The sequence below is a fragment of the Silene latifolia genome, chromosome 8 (assembly GCF_048544455.1).
Source record: "Silene latifolia isolate original U9 population chromosome 8, ASM4854445v1, whole genome shotgun sequence".
NCBI lineage: Eukaryota > Viridiplantae > Streptophyta > Magnoliopsida > Caryophyllales > Caryophyllaceae > Silene > Silene latifolia.
Genome location: NC_133533.1, coordinates 45,594,309 through 45,610,543, shown reverse-complemented (window position 1 = coordinate 45,610,543; position 16,235 = coordinate 45,594,309). Strand labels below are relative to the sequence as shown.

Below are 16,235 nucleotides of genomic sequence, written 5' to 3'. Positions count from 1 at the left end.
CCCATTCCACTGAATCATAGGCTTTTTGAAGGTCAATCTTCATCATTGCTCGGGGTGAACAACTCTTCCTCTTATACAACTTGATTAAATCCTGACAAATCAATATGTTGCCCACAATGTCTCTCCCTTTAATAAAAGCACCTTGAGGCTGACTTATAATATCTGGCAGCACCTGCCCCATTCTACCACACAACACCTTAGAGACACACTTATACACAGTGTTGCAGCAGGCAATGGGCCAAAACTGCAACACAGACTCAGGCATAGCAACCTTTGGTATAAATAAGACGATATTTAACATAAGAGATATGGAAAAAATATACTAGATCTGAAAATACGATATTTTAAAAAAGAAAAAAAATGTAAAAAACCGGTGATGAAAATAATAACAACGAAAACAAACCCCCGACAACAATTACAATAACAAAACCAATTAAAAATTTGAAAAATGAACAAATAATAAAAACAAAACAAAACAAAACGAAAAAGTAAGACAAACTCAAAACTAGTACTGAGTTTGTTGAAGCCGTGGTATCTTCCAAACAAACAACTAACAAAACCATCTAGAAAACCAGAAAACCATAAAGCCATACAAATAACAAAACCAATTTGAAACGAAAGCCATTGAAAACCAGAAAGCCATACAAAATCTAGAAAGGAGAGATTGGAGACCAAAATCAGAAAAAATAAACAAAAAAACGAAAGCAAACCCAAAAAAGTGAATGGCGGTTTTCAGATCTTATATGAATTTGGTGGGTTGGGTGAAGGGATGACGGTTTTCAGAACTAAAAAACTAAAGTGAATGGATGACGGTTTTCAGATCTGAAAAAAAAAAGTGAATGGTGGGTCTGGTGGTGGGTCGTCTGGTGGGTCGGGTCGGTGTTGGTGGGGAGATGTTGTCGTGGTTGCCGTTGATGGGGAAGCGTGAAGGGGTCGTTTGGTCTGTCGCGGCGTTGCCTGAGCTCCGGGGAGGTACGGTCGTGGTGGAGCGATGGATGGTGTGGTGCGGTCTGGTGGAGTCGGGATTGGTTGGTGGTGTTGGCGGGTTGTGGCTCGGGTGTGGTGGGGTGGTGGTAGGGTGGTGGTGGGCAGCAGGTGGGCCGGGTTTGGTGTGTGGTGAAGTGGTTTTTTTCGTTTTTTTTCGTTTGGTTTTTTTTTATCAGTTTAGTTTTTTTTTTTTGTTTAGAGATGGTGGGAAGAAAATGAGAGAGAAAGAGTGAATGTAAGAAATGAGAGAGGATGAGTGAATGAGGAAGTGAGTTGGGAGATTAGAATGGTGGAAGAGTTATACAAAATTAGGAGGAGTTATACAGAATTAGGGAGGGAGATTAGGGAGGTTCATTTGTGACCCTTAAATGAGATGTAATCTCATCCCTCCATCTTTTCCATCCTAAGGTCCTTATAAGGACTTAGGGACTCATAAGATGTAAGGGCCTTATGAGAACCCTTCTCTCTCTCTCTCTCTCTCTCTCTCTCTCTCTCTCTATAAATATATATATATATATATATATATATATATATATATATATATATAGAAATAGGATCAAATGAGTTAGGGTACTTTTGGTGAGTTACCCTTCTAAATCTGGACCATTCATCTAACATAAGATATGTGACTGAGATTTAATCTTACATCTCATATATAAAGCAAATTTTTGACACTTGAACTTCTTTTTTCCCACTTTTTTCAGTCAGTTTCTCTATCTCTCTATCTTTCTCTCTCTCTCTCTCATAATTTCTTTCGCCAGTTTCTGCATTCGTTGTTTGTTTTCTGGTGTTCTTTCTCATAATTTCGTTCGTCAGTTTCGTTCGTGGTTCTCGTCAATTGAACTTCAGTTATTGTGCTCAATTTGTTCGTCCTTCTACTCCATTTTCGGTTTCTCTCAACAGGTAATCAATGAACTCAATTGAATTTCAGTTATTGTGCTCAATTTCCGCTGATTTTCTACTCCATTTTCGGTTCCTGTTCTTGTTTTCTACTTGATTTTCTTTTGTTTTCTGTGTTTATTCTTCATTTTAGTATATAGTTTAATTTGTTTTGTTTTTGTTGTTAAATTAAATTTTTTCAATTTTTCTGCATAATTTAGGGTTTTGTAATTCATTTTTTCATTTTTGTATCTTTTCTTGAGGCTTTTCTTTTTTGTTTTGAATTCCTGTACATTCTAATGAACATAATGTGTGTTTGTTTGTAATTATTTGTGTTATTGTAATATATTGATGTTGTTATTGTAATGTATTTGTGCTAGTTATTGTAATTTAGAAAATCTGTTATTGTTATGAGTATTATTTTAGATATTGATCTTTGGTTAGTGTTTAAAAGTCAGCTTTTAGTAAGTCCAGTTTATTTTAATCTGAAAAGTTTGTTATTGTAATATATTGATGTTGTTATTGTAATGTATTGTGATAGTTATTGTAATATAGTAATTTAGTTATTCTATACGTAGTATTATTTAGTTATCATTTTAGTCAAGTCCAGTTATTGTATTGTTGTATGCTGATTATTGTATTATTAAAACTGAGTTATTGTATTAGTTGTTGTCATATTTTTTGTGTTTTATTCTGATAATTTTGTATTCTGTTGCTCAGTGATAAAAACAAATGGGTCCTAAACGTAGCAGGGAGCCTGAAGATGGTAATAAAGCTGATTTGAAACGCTCAAAAGTAAATTTCCCAAAAAAGAAGCTCAGTAAGGTTCCTGGAACTGCCATATTAAACATGTGAGTATATGTGTCATGCCCCCTTGTTATGAGTTTCTGTTTATTTTGATGTGTTACTCTTTTTATATTTTGCTTGATTTTCCATTTTCAGTGCTGCAAACATTAAAGTGAGCTGTCGTCCTAATGGTTTGGTTAATCTGGTAAAACAACTTGGTCCAAATCAGCGAAAGGCTGTCATTGAGATCGGATTTGGTGGTTTGCTTGATTTTAAAGTGAGCAGTATACCATTGGGTGTTATACCATTGTTTGTAAAACACTTTAATGCTACTGCTCATATTTTTCAAGCAAGTGATGTCAAATTTTGTCTGTCAAAAGATGATGTGTATGATGTTTTTGGATTGCCAAATGGTGGTGATAAGGTTGAGGTTGTTTACACTGGACATAGTGTATTGTCTTCACAAGAAACGTTGAAAGCTGAGTTCCGGAAGAAGTTTAAGGTAGAAGGGACAAATTATGTTACTATCCCTGCTGTTTATAATGCAATTACTGATATGGGGGATGATGGGGGAGATGAATTTCGGAGGCTGTTTGTGCTTTATGCTATGTCCATTGTCCGTGCTCCCCCTACAAATTATGGAATTGACTTTTCAATTCTTAAAGCGGTGCAAGATGTTTCACGTATCCACCATTTGGATTGGTGTGGGTATGTGTTTGATAAATTAGTCGAAGGTGTTGAGCGGTGTAGATCTGGGTCGTCTACTTTGCGTGGTTGCATACTTGTTGTTATGGTGGCATACTTTCATCGTATGTCTTTTAAGGAAAAGACAATGTCTTCTGAGACTTCTCTTATCAAGCACTGGGATGAGAAGTCTTTTGTTAGTAGGGGTATTTCAGAGCTCAATTCTGGTTCTCTAGGTAATGGGGAATATGTCAATGGTGTGTATCCTGTATGCAAACGCTTAAGAGAAGCAAAAGTCGCGAGGTGTGTGAAGTCGTTGATAAACCCGAACAGGGAAAAAGTATCCTGAACCGCCTGACTGTTTTGATATCGATGATGTTATTCGAGCAAAGGCGGCTGATGTAAGTTCCAATCATTCTTTCAATCATTTTTGTGTAGTTCTTTGTAAAGGTGTAGTGTAGTTATTTTAAAGTTTTTGTAGCAGTTATTTTTTCAATTATTGTAAATTATTGTAAAGACTTAGGATAATTATTGTAAAGACTTAGTATAATTATTGTAAAGACTTAGTATAATTTTTGTGTAGTTCTTTGTAAAGGTGTAGTGTAGTTATTTTAAAGTTTTGTAGCAGTTATTTTTTCAATTATTGTAAATTATTGTAAAGACTTAGGATAATTATTGTAAAGACTTAGTATAATTATTGTAAAGACTTAGTATAATCATTTTTGTGTAGTTACTGTAAAGGTGTAGTGTAGTTATTTTAAAGTTTTGTAGCAGTTATTTTTTCAATTATTGTAAATTATTGTAAAGACTTAGGATAATTATTGTAAAGACTCAGTATAATTATTGTAAAGACTTAGTATAATTATTCTTTTTTTCTTTTTCTTAGGTTTCCCAAGCACATCTTTTGATGATGAAGAGGGATGTTGAGATATTTCTCCATTTGTACACGCAACGGAAGGAAGCGATGGGAAAGGAGTGTGGTTCTTCAATGATTGAAGATTCTTCGACAACCACTTGATTTCTTCGACCCCTGCTTTCATTAGTGACGATGATTCTTTGTTCACTAAATATTTCAATTTTATTTGTGAAAAAGTTGAGGAAATGAAACAAAGGGAAGTAAAATGTTGCCGTTGTATGAAAGTTTTTGCAAGGAGCATGAAAAGGGGAAGCATAAAAAGGGAAAAGATGAAAGGAATGGGGGTTTAGCGTTTGATCCGGAAAAATATAAGGTGGTTTATTCTCGGGAGAAAGGTAAAAATAAGGTCCCTGATGTAGCGGTTGAGAAACCGAATGAGGAGGTGCCAACTAATGACGGCATTGATAATATTGATGTTGAGAATGAAGTTGTGGACTTGAGTAGTGTGGATGACGTTGTTAACAAAGTTGTCAACGAGGCTGTTGTTGGGGATAGAATTCAAGATAATTCGGTTATAAGTGCTTACCCGTCGCATTCGGGACGTTATGCCCGAGCATACGTTTTTGGAAATTGTGGTATAGGGTGTGATTTAAATTGTGAATCACCCAATCCCGATGCGATTGTAGTTTCCGGTTTTTTTTGTGCAAGTACAAGGAGCTTTTTGCTCCTATTTTAATGCGGAGGAAGACGTACTTGATTCTTTTTTTCGCACGATCATGACCTACTTAATTGGGTAAGCATTATATGTTTTTTGTTCCCTCTCTTTTTATTTTTCTTTTTTTGCTAATATATCTACTTTTTAAAAGCTTTTATTGTTGTTTTGGGTTATTGTCTTTACTATATAATTTTTGTTTCCATGTGGCAGGGAGGATTTGGTTGTGTTTTCATTTCATCACATGTTAACTCGAGATGACATTATTTCACTGTCTGCTAAGACTATGATCACATCGAATGTGATTGATTGCTGGTCATTCTTACTGAATGACATGCTGGTCAAGGTTGGGAAAGAGTTATCCCCCACAAGAAGTTTTTTTTGTACAAGTCATTCGGTATGTGAAATTTTTTTTATATATTTCTGTATCAGTAAGTTTACAATGGTTATGACAGTTATTCTATTGTAGTTACTTGATTATTGTAAAGTATATTATCTGTTATTTTATTCAGCTAAAACAGTTTTTCCTATTCTTCAATTTTTCTATTCTTCAATTTTGTTTATTGTTTCTTTGATTATTATAATACTGTATTTCAGTTATTGTTGTGACACCCCTCGATGAGGCATCAAAAGAACTATTAAATCTAAGCGGAAAATAAGGGATTTTTAAAACCTTTAAAGTTTAAAGTGTGAAATCCACCATAAGTGATCAAACGAAAATGAAAAGTAAAATGAATAAGTTTTACAATTAAAAACGAAGTGCGTTGGGGAAAAGATATCCCACGAATAAACACAAGTCTAACGATAGGTGAGTCTAAGCAAACTATAACTAAGGTCCAAGGTTCAACGTTCTCGCTAGCTCACACGTCTTCCCCATAATCTGCATCACAAACTTGTCATTCATGTAAACATGAACGCCACGACAAGTGGGGAGTAACTCAGGGTTCTCCCAGCCACAATATGTCAAAATGCACATAAGCAAGAACTTAATTAAACATATTGATCATGCATCATACTTGAATAATATGAACATGGGAATATAAATGATAATCATAATGAGATAGGCACATTGCATTCTTAATGAGATAGGCACATTGCATTCTTAATGAGATAGGCACATTGCATTCTTAATGAGATAGGCATGGTACATTATATTAAACATGCATTCAAGGTAACCAAAACATGGATATGAGATTAGGCATCGAATCATATGAAGAAGGTAAACAACGGATCAATTGAATAGAAAATACATGGATGGAAACCAATAGCCATTACTTGAAAACCTCTTAACAACCATAGCACGGGACGTGGCTACTAATGTCACATTCATACTTATGGCTTGCATCTCACCATAAGAACGGATGGGAACATCAATCCCGGCGATCATATCGCAACTAAGGGCTTGCATCTCACCACTAGTATCCGATAGGACCAAGACTCTCACAAACAATCATATAAGACGTGCACTCTCGTATATAAGAACACGCCAATGACCGTAACAAGCAAGACATTTACAAAGGATTGACTCAAAACAAGACAAACCCCTAGACTCCAACCTCCGGGTAGGACGACGATCATAATACGGTCCTAGTCTAAATCGCGGACTCTCGGGATGGACGACACCCGATTCGACATACAATCCCAAATCGTATCCAAGACTCGATCCATGACACCTAGCCGTGCCCCAAGGTCGAGTAACCCCAAATCGGAACAATGGTACCTAGCCGTACCCCAAAGTCCGAAGAGGCGGAAGGAAGATAGCCCAACTCGGAAACAATGGCACTTAATCGTGACCCAATGTCCGAGGGCAAATAAATAAGGAATGTCGAGTAGTCACACAATGTAAATCGTCACACTCCGGTCACAAATACGAGTAACAACAATATTTCGCATTATCATAACATAAACAAATCCTAAATTGACCATTTACCAATCATAAGAAGGATGCGTAATTAAATAAATGATTAATAGAAGTTATAAGTGAAGAGAAACCATAAGAGAACTCCCAGTAGGGTGGGGACCAAACCCGCGCCATTTATGAGCATTGGAACAAAGAGTAAGAAGCATATGAAGTAAATCGTGCAACATAACGTATAAAAACACTTAACTTAACCAAGTAGATGGTCACTTGATAAGAAAACAACCTTAAAATGAATGTTGTCCACAATGAGTCAAGCTCAAACTTTACAAACATTTAAAATGTCACTTCCCAAAAATTTGTCAAGGATGAGCTTCGGCTCATTTGCACGAGAATTTAATTTAAATAACACCATTATAATGAAGAAATTCAACCAACACACTACCAATTTTTACCCAAAGTTGCTTCAACATCATTGTTGGACACATAATCAACCTCCAAGTGTCAATTATACAATTAAAAACAAGAATCCACAACCTACAACATTCATAAATTACTCCATGTTCATGAATAAGACTTAATAAGGTAAACTCAACATAAAGATTCCATCTTTTTCATTCAAAAGCTTATATCTCAACATACCCACATACTAAATCACAATTTAAGACATATTTCAAAACAACCATACTACCAACTTCATCATTTACAATATTAATCCAATAAATAATCTTATGACATAATTAAACATGTCAACTAAGCATGATTAAGACGGATTTTTCTTTAATTAACATATGTAAACAACCCATTTAATCCAATTGAACAAACATGTGACAAAAGACTAGAAATTAGTCAAACAACCATAAGACGGTCTCAAAAACCAATTTATCCAACAATGAACATGTGAAACATGTAAAGATTCATACTTTAACAAACACAAGAATAAACCACAACATATAAACACATTAAATTGACATAATGTCGAGTAACCCATCACCGTTACCTTTTTGCACTTAAATCCACAATAGACTCATCTACCTTTCAAGAATCCACTTCCGGGTTAACTAATCTTTCTCCTAAACATAAGAAAACACAAATTAAGACTAAGAATCGAAATTAGAAAAAGGGTATCATGTATAAATGGCTCGACAGCCCTATATAAGGAGGAAAGTCGGTGTCTTTCTTACCTAGAAAGATGGAGGGCGATGAGAGGAAGAGATAGACGCGAAAATCACTTGATTTGGACAAGAATTGAGCAAGTTATGGTGTTTTGAAGATTTGTAAGAGGAGAGTATGAAAATGGTGTTTGTGTTTGTGGTGGTGTTGCTGAAAATGTGAGGAAGGAGGAGGGGTTAGGGTTTCCCTCATTATTTTGATGAGGAGGAAGGGGTAGTAGGTGAGTCCATTGGTCATACTAGGCCCAATAAGCAAAATTGAGTCGATATACACATGAATTTACGTCTCAAGCCCACTACAACTCAAGACGGAGAATATTATTATTATTATCATTATTATCCGACCAAAATATTTATTTTGTATAACTTAAGCTTTAAAAATATAATATTTATAAAAATCATGTTTAATAATGAAATTAATTAAATTAAATAATTTAAAATATAAATAAGACCATAGAATGGTTAATTAAATTATAAATGTCAAAATGGAAAATTCGCGGGTGTTACAATCACCCCATCTTTTAAAAAGTTTCGTCCTCGAAACTTGAAGATGGAAAAGAAAGGTTATAAAAAGTAAAACTGAACTTTTAAAATTGGTAACCAAAACAATAAAAGGTTACTTATCGTAAGAATCAAAATCCTTTCGTAAGTCTCAAATAAAATTTTAAAAGAACGATTCTCATCAAAGGAACGAAAATGCTCTCGTTGCGCATTCAAGAACATCACATTCCAAATCGAAGATATGGTCAAAAGCAAATCATTTGTATAAATCGAAAATTAAAATACTTTCAAAAACATTAATGAAGAGTTTTCAAAGGTATAAGTCTCATTCATGGAACGAAATTGCTCTTGTCGTGCACACAAGAACGCTAACTTTCCAAGTCAAAGACAAATTTAAAAAAAAAATCACTCGCCGACAAGCGTAGAACAAGTTATTAAACGTTTCAAATAACGAGTTCTAACATCCGATCAACGTCAAAATCGAAAGAAAAAGGTAATTCACTCAAATTTTCTTTTGCCAAAGCCAAATTAGAGATAGAGGTTTCACTTTTAAACTCAAATGGAGTCAAATTTCCGAAAATATAATATTAAACTCTAACAAAGGAATTATAAGTAGGTCAAAGTTAGTTAGAAATTGAGCAAAATTAAAAGTAACTCGGGTTTAGCAATTAAAATCAATAAAAAGGAGTTGTACTCATAGAACAAAAGGAGAACTAAATCAAATTCCCATTTTCAAACCTTTAAAATAGGTAGGGTTTTATAAAAGTAACATAAACTTTTAACAATGGATCAAAAGTGGTAGCTTGAAATGTTTAGAAATAGTACGAAATGAAGAGAACTTAGATATCATGAACACAAGGTACGCTAAGGGGGTTCAAACTTTACCAACAAAAGAGCTATGATGAACTTCCTAGGAGAAGTGTTGAAATCGAGTCTACGAGGATATCAAAGATTGAATTTCACAAGTTACGAGTATCAAATTTAAAGGAGGAGCATGATGAAGCGAAGAAGAGAGGTATGAACGGAAATGCTCATGCTTAAGGAAGGAAGGAATTTAAACAACAAGGAAACGCCAGAAAGTCAAATCTCAAACAACAAAGTCATCCTGAACGGTGAATCATGACCACATAACTCCCAAGAATTTCCTCAAAATACTGGCACACTTTACTCCTATGCTATCCTGTGGGTCAAGTCACTCCACCACAATTGTGATTCCATAACCCTCAAATATAAGTCATCTATAAACGATTTCCACGAAAGATCAAAACTACTAACAGAGTTACACACATAACCAACTATCGACTACTAGGAGTTCTCACTATGGTAAAATCCTTAATCAAAGGTCAAAATCTCAAGGTCGTCATACTTTCTAACACTCCAAACCAAAATCTTATTCACACTCGAATTCACAAGCATAGATGATCACATTCCCCAAATCATAAAGACCACCAACCAAAAGTAAATAGGTTTGTCATACAATTTTTCCTACCCAACTCAACTCGAGTTCCACTAATCCAATTTTGACGAAATCAAGGTTCACAAAGAATCCTCAAAGAGCATCTCACTCACTCTACAACGTAGCCAACAATGCCATCACTCCACTAAAGAAACAAGAGCAATAACCAGGTCAAGAAATGATAGGAAATTTCAATGGGATACATGAACATGACGAGGTGTGAGATTAAAGGAGTCAATAGTAAAGGTAACTAGTTAACACCAGTAAGAGACATTAGAATTAGAGAGGTATTCAAGGCAAGGAAACGACAAGTAAACTTTTATACTTAAGAAATAAATCTAATCAAGGTATGAACGAAGGGAAGGAAGATGATTAAAGGTACGAGGGGGATTTTAGGGCTTAAACCATACACTTTCTAAGACTTAAGGTTCTCTCTAACAAGGTCACGCCTATTAGGATATTGTACCATCATAACAAAACGACCAAATTCCAAAACGAGGGTCAAGGCAATTCATCTCATTCCTTATATGCAAGTCTCTCTTAAAGGATTACACCTCTATGACTGATCAAGGTAAAAATAAACGCTCGCTTAAGGGTTGATGAATTGGTTAGATTCGTTGTTCACCTATCCTATCACATATTAGGATTTCTCTAAAGCAAATCTACCACTCAAGTATAAAAGCACCCATTTATCTCAAGTACTTGATACAACCTCAATGTTTTAAAAACCAAAGAAAGAATTAACAACGACTTCTCAAGGGACAACTAACATCAAATCGCATCACCAATCTATACGGAATCATTAACATCTAAAAATGGGTCTCCTTCCAAGCTCCTATCATAAATTTATCTCATTTTTACTCCTAAGGTGACGACGCTCAACCTACTAAGCTTTCAAATCCCAAACATAAACAACAAAGCCAAGTTCTATAACTTTAATCACATAGGCAACTCATTCCTAACACAAAGAATCCACCAATCAATTATACTCACTTGGTCAAGGCACTAGGTATAAGAATCACTAAGTATTTATCATCACATTACCTAAGCCTTTCTAACATCACGACCTCTCAAAACCGGGCTTAAGGGTCAAACACAAACAAACTCCACAAAAGCCAACTTATCTGACCGAAGTTAACATTCCATAAGGCAAAAATGAAGGTATACAAGAGGGGCATTATAAGGAGAAAAGGTACAAAGACAGCTCCCAAGATATGGAATAAGAGTTGCGAAAGGCATAGAAGCACAAGGATAAGGGAATATGACAAGGTGCTCGAAGAGAGGGAGGTATCTTCAAGACGGTAAAGACATTCTTCAAGAGTAAGAGATCCGTATGCAAGATGTTATGTAAGGAGAAACAAAAACGAAGAATAGGTCGGGTGGGTAACAAACTAGCTTCAAAGGTAAAGCAAAAGAGAGTTTAGAAAGGAAGGATGAGCATCGCGGGATAAAAGTAAGGAAAGGTGGATCAAGGATAGAAAACACACCCATAACGGTGTCGGGAGGAACGGCGGTTCCGACTTGATTCTTGACAAGAATGACCCTTCTTGGCTCGGCTTCCGGAGCATGAGGGAGAGGAGGAGGGGTAGTCTTCTTCTCGGGGCAATTCTTGAAGAGATGTCCGGGCTTCTTGCAATGGTAACACTTCAAGGGCATATCATAGCATCCAATCCCGGGGTGATAAGCTTGCCCACACTTGAAGCACTTGCGGTTCTACCTAACCTTATTAGTAGATGTAGGGACTTGTCCTTTTGGCTCTTGCACTATTGGTTCTTGTCCTCCATGGTCTTGTACTCTTTGTCCTTGGACTCTCGGCACCAACCTCTTCTTGCTAGAAGGTGATGAAGGTGAGGGCACAAAGGGTCTCTTGCCACGACGGATAGGGCGATGATTCACTTGAGCATTGGCATTCCGTTGATTCCGAAGAATTAGAGTAAGAGCTTCCATGATAGTATTCTCCACCTTGGTTGGTCGTACCATCTTCTCAAGACACCCAAAGAGTCAACCATGTTAGCACCTAACAAATAGCATGCACAAAGAGACTACCAACTTAGGTCCTTAGTTCTACCCATCTCTCATTCATTATTCAAGGTCAAGTTCAAGGTTAAATTCGGGGTACACGTGTGTGCGTCGGGAGCAACATATGCTCTGATACCAACTGTGACACCCCTCGATGAGGCATCAAAAGAACTATTAAATCTAAGCGGAAAATAAGGGATTTTTAAAACCTTTAAAGTTTAAAGTGTGAAATCCACCATAAGTGATCAAACGAAAATGAAAAGTAAAATGAATAAGTTTTACAATTAAAAACGAAGTGCGTTGGGGAAAAGATATCCCACGAATAAACACAAGTCTAACGATAGGTGAGTCTAAGCAAACTATAACTAAGGTCCAAGGTTCAACGTTCTCGCTAGCTCACACGTCTTCCCCATAATCTGCATCACAAACCTGTCATTCATGTAAACATGAACGCCACAGTCAGTGGGGAGTAACTCAGGGTTCTCCCAGCCACAATATGTCAAAATGCACATAAGCAAGAACTTAATTAAACATATTGATCATGCATCATACTTGAATAATATGAACATGGGAATATAAACGATAATCATAATGAGATAGGCACATTGCATTCTTAATGAGATAGGCACATTGCATTCTTAATGAGATAGGCATGGTACAATATATTAAACATGCATTCAAGGTGACCAAAACATGGATATGAGATTAGGCATCGAATCATATGAAGAAGGTAAACAACGGATCAATTGAATAGAAAATACATGGATGGAAACCAATAGCCATTACTTGAAAACCTCTTAACAACCATAGCACGGGACGTGGCTACTAATGTCACATTCATACTTATGGCTTGCATCTCACCATAAGAACGGATGGGAACATCAATCCCGGCGATCATATCGCAACTAGGGGCTTGCATCTCACCACTAGTATCCGATAGGACCAAGACTCTCACAAACAATCATATAAGACGTGCACTCTCGTATATAAGAACACGCCAATGACCGTAACAAGCAAGACATTTACAAAGGATTGACTCAAAACAAGACAAACCCCTAGACTCCAACCTCCTGGTAGGACGACGATCATAATACGGTCCTAGTCTAAATCGCCGACTCTCGGGATGGGACGACACCCGATTCGACATACAATCCCAAATCGTATCCAAGACTCGATCCATGACACCTAGCCGTGCCCCAAGGTCGAGTAACCCCAAATCGGAACAATGGTACCTAGCCGTACCCCAAAGTCCGAAGAGGCGGAAGGAAGATAGCCCAACTCGGAAACAATGGCACTTAATCGTGACCCAATGTCCGAGGGCAAATAAATAAGGAATGTCGAGTAGTCACACAATGTAAATCGTCACACTCCGGTCACAAATACGAGTAACAACAATATTTCGCATTATCATAACATAAACAAATCCTAAATTGACCATTTACCAATCATAAGAAGGATGCGTAATTAAATAAATGATTAATAGAAGTTATAAGTGAAGAGAAACCATAAGAGAACTCCCAGCCGGGTGGGGACCAAACCCGCGCCATTTATGAGCATTGGAACAAAGAGTAAGAAGCATATGAAGTAAATCGTGCAACATAACGTATAAAAACACTTAACTTAACCAAGTAGATGGTCACTTGATAAGAAAACAACCTTAAAATGAATGTTGTCCACAATGAGTCAAGCTCAAACTTTACAAACATTTAAAATGTCACTTCCCAAAAATTTGTCAAGGATGAGCTTCGGCTCATTTGCACCAGAATTTAAATAACACCATTATAATGAAGAAATTCAACCAACACACTACCAATTTTTACCCAAAGTTGCTTCAACATCATTGTTGGACACATAATCAACCTCCAAGTGTCAATTATACAATTAAAAACAAGAATCCACAACCTACAACATTCATAAATTACTCCATGTTCATGAATAAGACTTAATAAGGTAAACTCAACATAAAGATTCCATCTTTTTCATTCAAAAGCTTATATCTCAACATACCCACATACTAAATCACAATTTAAGACATATTTCAAAACAACCATACTACCAACTTCATCATTTACAATATTAATCCAATAAATAATCTTATGACATAATTAAACATGTCAACTAAGCATGATTAAGACGGATTTTTCTCTAATTAACATATGTAAACAACCCATTTAATCCAATTGAACAAACATGTGACAAAAGACTAGAAATTAGTCAAACAACCATAAGACGGTCTCAAAAACCAATTTATCCAACAATGAACATGTGAAACATGTAAAGATTCATACTTTAACAAACACAAGAATAAACCACAACATATAAACACATTAAATTGACATAATGTCGAGTAACCCATCACCGTTACCTTTTTGCACTTAAATCCACAATAGACTCATCTACCTTTCAAGAATCCACTTCCGGGTTAACTAATCTTTCTCCTAAACATAAGAAAACACAAATTAAGACTATGAATCGAAATTAGAAAAAGGGTACCATGTATAAATGGCTCGACAGCCCTATATAAGGAGGAAAGTCGGTGTCTTTCTTACCTAGAAAGATGGAGGGCGATGAGAGGAAGAGATAGACGCGAAAATCACTTGATTTGGACAAGAATTGAGCAAGTTATGGTGTTTTGAAGATTTGTAAGAGGAGAGTATGAAAATGGTGTTTGTGTTTGTGGTGGTGTTGCTGAAAATGTGAGGAAGGAGGAGGGGTTAGGGTTTCCCTCATTATTTTGATGAGGAGGAAGGGGTAGTAGATGAGTCCATTGGTCATACTAGGCCCAATAAGCAAAATTGAGTCGATATACACATGAATTTACGTCTCAAGCCCACTACAACTCAAGACGGAGAATATTATTATTATTATCATTATTATCCGACCAAAATATTTATTTTGTATAACTTAAGCTTTAAAAATATAATATTTATAAAAATCATGTTTAATAATGAAATTAATTAAATTAAATAATTTAAAATATAAATAAGACCATAGAATGGTTAATTAAATTATAAATGTCAAAATGGAAAATTCGCGGGTGTTACAATTGTATTATACAAGTTCAATTATTCTGTCTTTTTTACAAGTTACAATAACTGAGTTTTCATAATACAATAACATTGTTATTGTAATACAATAATCGATTATTGTATTACAATAACAATGTTATTGTATTATGGAAACATAGTTATTGTATTATGAAAACTCAGTTATTGTATTATGAAAGCTGTTATTGTTGTGATAGTTATTGTAAAGCAGAATAGTAGTTATTGTATTCAGTTAACCAAGTTTTTTCAATTGTGATATTTCATTTTCTCTTATCGTGTGGTAATATTTTTCATAGGCTTCTTTGTTTAAGCTTATCAAAGCTGCTGATGATGAGAAAGATTTATACAGAGAGGAAATTTCTAATGTTTGGGACACTGTCATTGAGAACAGCGAAGGTTCTCTTGACATTGGTGCCGATTTGGTAATTTTTCCAATTCTTTCTCTTCTTTCTTTCTTCCGTTGATTATTTTATCGTTGAGAACAAAGAAAGGTTTATGTACGCTGTTTTATCATGCCGGTTTTTATTCCTGTTCATTTTGGAGATCATTTTTTCTGTGTTGTTGTTAACTTTGTGGGGAAGACTGTGGACTATCTTGACAATCGTGTATATGATGATTTTGAAGATAGTATCTGGGTGTTGGCTACCAACTCTATTGTATGTACCTTATTATAAGTTTTTGTTTTCATCTACTTCTTTTAGTTATTTTTCTTGTTCTTTAGTGATGATTTTTGATTTAAAAATGTAACCAGGTTGAAATATTTGGTAGTTATCTTGTCGAGAAAGGTTTTGAAAGAGGCGGTGAGGTCCGCAATTTCAAATTTGTAAATGTGGCTTTTGGGTGGAAATCGGAAGGGTCCTTAATTTGACTGTGGTGATTTTGTCATGATTCATATGATGATTTATCTTTGGGAAGTTGTTCAAATCTGAGTTGCATGACGCATTGAAAAGGATCATATATAGAGTGAGATAGTCGCCATCTTGGTTTTAGCCAATATCAACAAAATTAGGAAACAATTGTTGGATTTGGTTGATGATTTTACAAAGACAAAGGCACCTTTGTTCTGTTTTGCTTGAGAAGCGTAGGCTAGCCGAGTTGAAGCGGCAAGGGTCAAGCCGATGCTTTGGAAGTGTTAGGGTTATGGCGGAGGAACCCGATGATGGTGTAGGTACTCCGGGGCCTAGGAAAAAGAGTATGCCTGGTACACCTATGAGCGCTGGGATGATTAGATCAGACCGAGGTAGTAGACCGAACTCGATGGTCTTGGTCGCTCAATAA

The 16,235-nt window shown here is 35.8% G+C and overlaps 1 long non-coding RNA gene across 1 annotated transcript; it reads right to left on the bottom strand.

The window, feature by feature from the left end:
• Positions 1-12,102: 12,102 nt before the first annotated feature.
• Positions 12,103-14,603, bottom strand: LOC141594317 (uncharacterized). The gene is made up of 3 exons (XR_012522119.1): positions 14,460-14,603; positions 14,276-14,348; positions 12,103-12,339 (listed from the first exon to the last, which is right to left on the bottom strand). It is a non-coding gene; the product is annotated as an uncharacterized LOC141594317 (long non-coding RNA).
• Between the last annotated feature and the right edge of the window lie 1,632 nt (positions 14,604-16,235).